This window comes from Bombyx mori, chromosome 5, assembly GCF_030269925.1.
Source record: "Bombyx mori chromosome 5, ASM3026992v2".
Lineage (NCBI taxonomy): Eukaryota > Metazoa > Arthropoda > Insecta > Lepidoptera > Bombycidae > Bombyx > Bombyx mori.
The window spans coordinates 6,111,566-6,118,797 of NC_085111.1; the positions used below are offsets into that span (position 1 = coordinate 6,111,566).

Genomic DNA, 7,232 nt, shown 5'->3' on the forward strand with positions numbered 1-7,232 from the left:
ATATATATGTGTGTATGTATGAGTGTATCTGTAAATTTATATATTTCACTGGATTGGTACACCGCGCGTAATTCGTATCCAAATGATTCTTGTCCACCTGATGGTTGTCTGGAAGAGATCGCTCTTAGCGATAAGACTGCCAATTGTACTTTTTTATATTTAATGTTTCGTATTGTTTTTTTTTGTGTACAATAAAGAATTCTCTCTCACTCTCTCTCTCTTTCTCTTTCTCTCTTTCTATAAAACGAAAGTATTACTTTTTTCAAATACGCAATTTTCAATTGTATTTACGAGTCGCGAAAAACTAAACTCTATTAAACATTAACAAAAGCCTTAATTTTAACAACTGCGAGTTCATCAAGTAATTTAGGGGCAATGTATATATACTTATGTAAAACAAGCGATGGCACTAACGGTGTCCGTATTATCTAATGCCGCTAAGTGCATCGCGACGTAACCCTCGGTATCCTTCTGTGCCTACTTACATTAATGGAAACTTGTAAATGTAGGCATTATAAAGTGGGTTATCCGAGGAGGCATGTCCTATATTTTCTGCTTGCCTCGCTCTCTTAACCTCTGCCTGGCATGGTTGAGGTTAAAGTAAGAAATCATTCTTCGTTTATCTGGAATTGATACACCGACGTCACCGTGGTTAATATGAGACACCGTCATAAGAACTTTAATTTCTTTGTGATAGGTACTAGGGCATTAGAGCGGTTCTTTATTTCTTTAATACCTTTTTTTTTTTAAATGGCCTCTGTAAATAAATAAATAAATTATAATTTTCTGGCATATTCCCCAAAATGTCAATAGAAGTTACATAATAAATTTATTTATGATTAAAAAAATATTGTCTCATGTTGTTAATGCTATTAGGATAATAAAAATGTTTAAATAAATAATGTAAGTCCTTAGAAATTCAAAGTAGGTTATCCAGGATTTTACTTTTTTTTTCTGTGCCTATGCTTATGGTCTAGAGAGACCGTGTCAGCGTCACTGGGCTAGTAGGTGAGCTCACGGGGCTCAAACCTGACGATTTTGCTAACACGAACCCTAGGAAGAGCCGTGCTTCGCAGAATTTACCACCGGATCGGCAACGCAACCCACTGAGAAGATCCGGCGAGAAACTCAGTGGGCTGTGTCTGTGGGTTAATTTACTCGCTGAGCCCTTCGTCGCTAGCGACGGGTTCGACGAAAACGATGACCGAGCAAGGATTTTACCTGCTACTGAACTAAAAACGAAATTCGATTAGATGGCTCGCTAAATATTTAAATTAATGACCGATTCTCGATAGGTGTTAGTTGTGTTAATTTGATTAGAACGAAAACTAGCGGGGCTGCTGAAGGTCATAGACCTTTTCTAATGAGTAATAGCGGGTATCCGTTGTAGCTTTGTGTATCGATAAATAGGTTTTTATTCTTGTAATTTATTGAGATCATTATGCAAGATGTCAGCAACACAAAACTTGTTTCATTAGGGTGTTTCAATAAACATAATTTCTAAAACTTCGTTCGAAGATCAACAGCATTCAGCTATTAAATTTTATTGGAAATCACAAAAATTTCATATATCTGACGGCGTTAACGATATTTGTTTAGCACGTGCAATAGGAGTGACTCACACAAGCCAGGTGCGCCGGCCGTGTCGTTCGACTCGTAAACAACAGCTGCAACAGAAGTGACTCATAAGCCAGCTGCGCCGGCTAGTATAAAAAGGCGGAACGTGCCTTGCAATGAACATTCGTTGGACTGCGTTTGCCTGGTGCACTTACTATATCCTTGTTACGTTGTGTGATTCAGTGACTGTTGTACGTACTGGTTAAAGTTGGACAAGTGTTAAAGTGAATTGTTAAGATAACATATTGTTGATTAAATCAGAAATCAAAGGTGACTTCGTTTAACTTGGTGTTCAACAAAATAATGTCTACCCTCAAGCTTACATCAGAAGTGAGATCAGGACTCTACTCTCACTGGCGTGACGTGTTTGAACATGTTCGAAGTACAGCAAAAAAAACATGATGCAGATCAGAATACTAGTAGTGGTACGCCACAAGAGCGTGAATGCAGCATACGTAAGTCGTGTAATAACGTCTCTGTTACCTCGATGGAAGATCTGAGCCACGAAGAAATCGTCACATCTTACGTTCTGGCTCATGTTGCCCAGTTTGACTGTCGACTTCATCACATGGCATTTACTAACGGAAATAAAACACGTAACAAGCTATTGCAAGAAATTAAGGCAAGTGCAAATCTCAAGTGAAACTTCGATCGCAATAATGGATCTGTCATGACGAGTGGGTAGTTCCGACACGAATCGTTTTTAAGCCAATGACTACTGCTAGAGTTACATGGCACTAGTACAGTAAACCAGGACATGAGACTGTGAATTGTCGCTGAAATTTTAGAATCTACTCGATTCAACACCAATAACACTACACGTTCGATGACTTCGGGCTCCAGCAAGCAAGAAAACAAGAAAGCAAGCAAGTTTCCGTGGGGAAGAAAAATTGACACATCTGAAGTCGTCGTGACCTGTAAGATAAGACGTCCGGTGCGTTCGTGTCTGGCGATGCGGCGGTGTTCGGGTTCCGCTGGCGGATGCAGGTTTTTCCGGTGAAGTGCGTGCTTGTGCCTGCTTGACAAGTGTTCGCGGTTGGCTTCCTCAGTGTGGGAGTAACATCGTGTAGCCGGAGGTGAGACTTCCGCGGTCGCGGCCTACCCAGTCCGCGAGAACCGGGCAGATCGCCTCGACGGTACGGAGGCCGGCCGACGGGTCCGCCAAACGACGAGACCACGCCTCCAGCACGGACTGCCGATATTGGAGCCCCCGCGCTCCGGCTGCACTTGCGCTAGGGCGCGCCGCCTCGTAGGAGACTGTGAGGTATCATTGAATAACTCTGACTGCGATCGCGCGCTGCCGGCGTCGCAGCGCGGCGACGTTCTCGTGGGTAAGGACGTGGCACCAGACGGGTGCTCCGTATAGTGCCATCGACCGCACGGGTACCATCACCCTGCCTATTTCTGCCGTGAAGCAGTGGTGTATTTCGGTTTGAAGGGTGGGGTAGCGGTTGTAACTATACTGAGACCTTAGAACTTCTATCTCAAGGTGTGTGGTGCGTTTACGCTGTGGATGTCTATGGGTTCCAGTAACCACTTAACACAAGGTGGGCTGTGAGCTCGTCCACACATTAATACGAAGAGCATAATCAAACGAAATTAGATACGAAGTTTAAAGGGCCGTTTAAAGTAGTTGAAGTATTGGATGGTGTCGATTTAATTTTGACTCTCACACATTCGCTTAAGGCTCGAGCTGCTACTTGCCTCACAAAAATACAGCCTGCAAAACCTGAACAACCTCCTCATCCGTGGGCGCCCGGCTCTCGCCTGCAAATCGGCTGTTACGTGTGCGGTGATGCGAGCCATGTAGCTTCTGGGTGTTCCATGCGCTACAAGAAGAAAAACGACACTGCTCCAGGTGCTGTGGCAGGTCCAACCAGAGACGTCAACGTGTGTTCCAGAGCTTCAGTGTGTTACAGATAAGTGGTTTTGGCTCCCCCTTTATGTTCCATTCAGGGTCAGAATGTAGTCTTATAAAACAAAGCCATAGTAATTTATTCAATGGTAAGCGGTTTCATGAACAAGTCACCGTAGTCACCCTAGACACGTCCTTACGGATCCATCAGATCCAATAACTCTTGCATTAGATACCTTCAGCTCTAACACTAGGAGCAGGCTGAGGAACCCCAGTAATCGTACTCGTCGAACTCAACAAAGAGGTCGACGTGCAACCTAACCCATGCATCAGCCCACTGAGTTTCTCGCCGGATCTTCTCAGTGGGTCGCGATTCCGATCCGGTAGTAGATTCATTCGCGAAGCGATTGCTCTTGAGTTGTTAGGTCTCCTGCGGAGGCGCTCGGGCAGTTGTTAGCAAATCCCACCCCTCTTGGCTGAGCCTTTGCTCGCCCACCCGTCCTGGTGAAGCGGGAAAGGCCTCCGGGCCACCAGTAATCTTTCAATCATCTGCAGTTTTGGAAAACGATAGGTATAAGTTGAGACGTGTAAATGGTTCTAGTGTACAAAGTTCTAAATGAAAACTTACGCGAAGTACCTCGAGGCCCGTCAGGCCTAGTAGAAATTTCTGAAAATTATAGTGACGATGACGTGACGGCGTACACAGATGGGTTAAGTAATCTTGTTCATGAAACTGATCTTAATGATGACGACTCTATCACTGACAATAGAAGCTACATTTTTGTCCGCAAATAGCGATACAGCAAACATAGTCTGCGGGTAGTGATACAATGTCTGTAAGCTCAGGCACCTTAGGTGCAGGTGTTGGAAATGTAAAAACGATGGTCGGTCTCGCACTATTTCTGAAGAAATTCCGTATAAATGTTCTGGTTTAAGAAATGTTTTAACAAACGCTACCGTACACGCAGATTAAAAAAAAAAAGAGGAGAATTGTATGTGGCTAGAGAGATGTTAATCCGGACTAGCAAAAAAAAAAAAAGAGAAAAAAAAAAAAAAAGAAAGTGAGAAGTCATTGAAGGGTCTGTCCGGTCCAATGGCTTGGCTATAGGGATTTTCATCCAGATTAGCCACAACAATTAGCTACAGGGATTGCGATTCGGTCTAGCATTATCCGGTCCAGTTCGAAAAACTGAAGGGATAACAATTCCGGTCTAAGTTAAAAGGGACATACTTACATACCTGAAGAGTTTTAAATGAACTGGCCCAGGTATGTAAGCAGTCTGAAGGTTATTTATAGCCAGTATAGGATTTTCTGAAGAATTATGCGAACCGAACTGTACTAGATTGTTAATATCATAGACCACGTTTTAAGTTGCATCCGTTAATGTCAGGATGAACGAACACGTTTGTTGTTCACAGACATACCATAAGAATGCGCGCACGAGGACGAGCGCACGTCAGTATGGCCGTGACGGCGTTAACGATATTTGTTTAGCACGTGCAATAGGAGTGACTCACACAAGCCAGGTGCGCCGGCCGTGTCGTTCGACTCGTAAACAACAGCTGCAACAGAAGTGACTCATAAGCCAGCTGCGCCGGCTAGTATAAAAAGGCGGAACGTGCCTTGCAATGAACATTCGTTGGACTGCGTTTGCCTGGTGCACTTACTATATCCTTGTTACGTTGTGTGATTCAGTGACTGTTGTACGTACTGGTTAAAGTTGGACAAGTGTTAAAGTGAATTGTTAAGATAACATATTGTTGATTAAATCAGAAATCAAAGGTGACTTCGTTTAACTTGGTGTTCAACAAAATAATGTCTACCCTCAAGCTTACATATCCTTTTTCGTTAACAACTTCTACCGGTTTATTTATTTATTTCGCGTATGCTTCTTGTTTGATGATCAGATAGATGAAGTGAACGCAATTATTGTCTTTTATATGAAATAAAATTGGGAAAATTTTGAATTAGAAAAATTTGGGGCAATTTGGGGAAAAAAAATTTTTACATTTAAATTTCCTTTCTTAATGCGGTTTTTTTGTCTGTTCTTCAGTTCACACTTTCTAAATACTTGATTCCCTTATCGATTACACGAAGAAATTCATTTATGTAAAAGAATAGTAAATTTTTACTCAGTTTCGATTTTAATTTTAATACCTAAATCATACCATATACCGCAGCGCATAAAGACAAAAGTCTTGAACGTAAACTATTTTAAATGCACTGTATTCATCAAACGATGGCTGTTGTAAAAAAAATCATTAATGTGAATACCCACCCACCTTATGACACACATATGTACATTTGACGTCCACGTAATGAGTTTTACGAGAATTTTTTCTAACTCCTCAAGCAGGTCGGTCACTTGTCCTAGCTGTTGATCGAGAACCTCTGTTGTGAAGTCAAGTAACTGGAGAGTAACAGTCTCGGGATCTTCCATTTAATCCTTACAAAGGCTGTCTTTAATGCCTATTCTGTAAGCGTGTTCATTATATTGCTCTTTGACAGGAATTGCACCAACTATTCGAAGTTTCCATGTATCAAAAACCTCGACTATCTACAGATTCTTGCATTAAGCTTTACTAATTTGCTATTTAAAAAAAAAACAGGCAGGGCTCTTTTTCTAATACTGTAATCCAATGTTACGGTACCGTACACCCTTCCAATAAATTATCCCCGGAATTGTCGAAAAGGTCTCACCAAATTAGTGAAGTGGTTAACACAACCAATAAATAAGTCCCCTTTTAACAAAACGCACCGAAACGTAACGTTGTTGATTAAATAAATGTTATCATTAACGAATTCAATGAAATACAACGGTTCATTAATCGGTCTTTCACTTGGGACGATGCTGATTAGGATCTATAGTGACAGCTTAAGAGTTAGTTTAATGTTTAGAATTTAGATGAGGGAATGGTTTCAAAAAAGACTTGACTCGTCATAAGTTCCAAGAAAAAAGAATTTGAGGATTAAATGAGACACAGCAAATGGTAAATGTTTTTGATCTTCAGAATCCAACATTACAAAAGCAAACGGTAATCACAAATAAGTTAAGTTTCAAACTTATCAATTAGACATAAGCAAACCGAAAATGTTATTATAATTATTTATACTTTACAGCACTTAAATCAGATTTACAACAAGCAAGGTATGTATTGAACACTTTTAACTATGTATGAAAATGAAATATTCGAAACGCTATCCTTGTGTGTTTCAACTATTTCCACTATCCATTAACTTGTTACTTATCTAGTCACTCTAGTTAAATAATCTGTAGCTCGTTACCGGTATGTTATCCTTGCTTTTCACTGAACACTTTAACATTGATCGTAGATCCCAAAAGTGAAAGTTTACAATACATTAGTCCCACATAAGATAAACGGATTAACAGAAAAGCGTAATTGAAGTGAGTTTGGTGAAAGCTACCTAACCAAACATAATCGTCATCGAAGATTCGTGTTAATCGTTATTACTTGCCATCAAATACCAATTAAAGTAGCTTCGATTGGTCTGGCATAAATGAAATTTGGACTATGAAGATGTTTAAGAGTGACTGGAGGGTGGAAATGAAGTGAATTAACAATAAAAATCTCTAGTTTTTTTTTTCATTCGAAAAACATTGTTACACTTTAACAACGCTAAGAATTAATTCAAGAGCGAACTGTGAAAGTGTTAATTATGTCGTTAAAAACAATAATTAGTATATAATCTATGTGAAAATCTAATGTATTTTTGTAGTGGTTAAATTAATCACGCACA

The 7,232-nt window shown here is 40.5% G+C and overlaps 1 long non-coding RNA gene across 1 annotated transcript; it reads left to right on the forward strand.

Moving 5' to 3' along the window:
• Window positions 1-1,579: 1,579 nt before the first annotated feature.
• LOC134198891 (uncharacterized) lies at window positions 1,580-5,254 on the forward strand. The gene is made up of 2 exons (XR_009973161.1): window positions 1,580-2,881; window positions 3,476-5,254. It is a non-coding gene; the product is annotated as an uncharacterized LOC134198891 (long non-coding RNA).
• The last annotated feature ends 1,978 nt before the right edge of the window (window positions 5,255-7,232 follow it).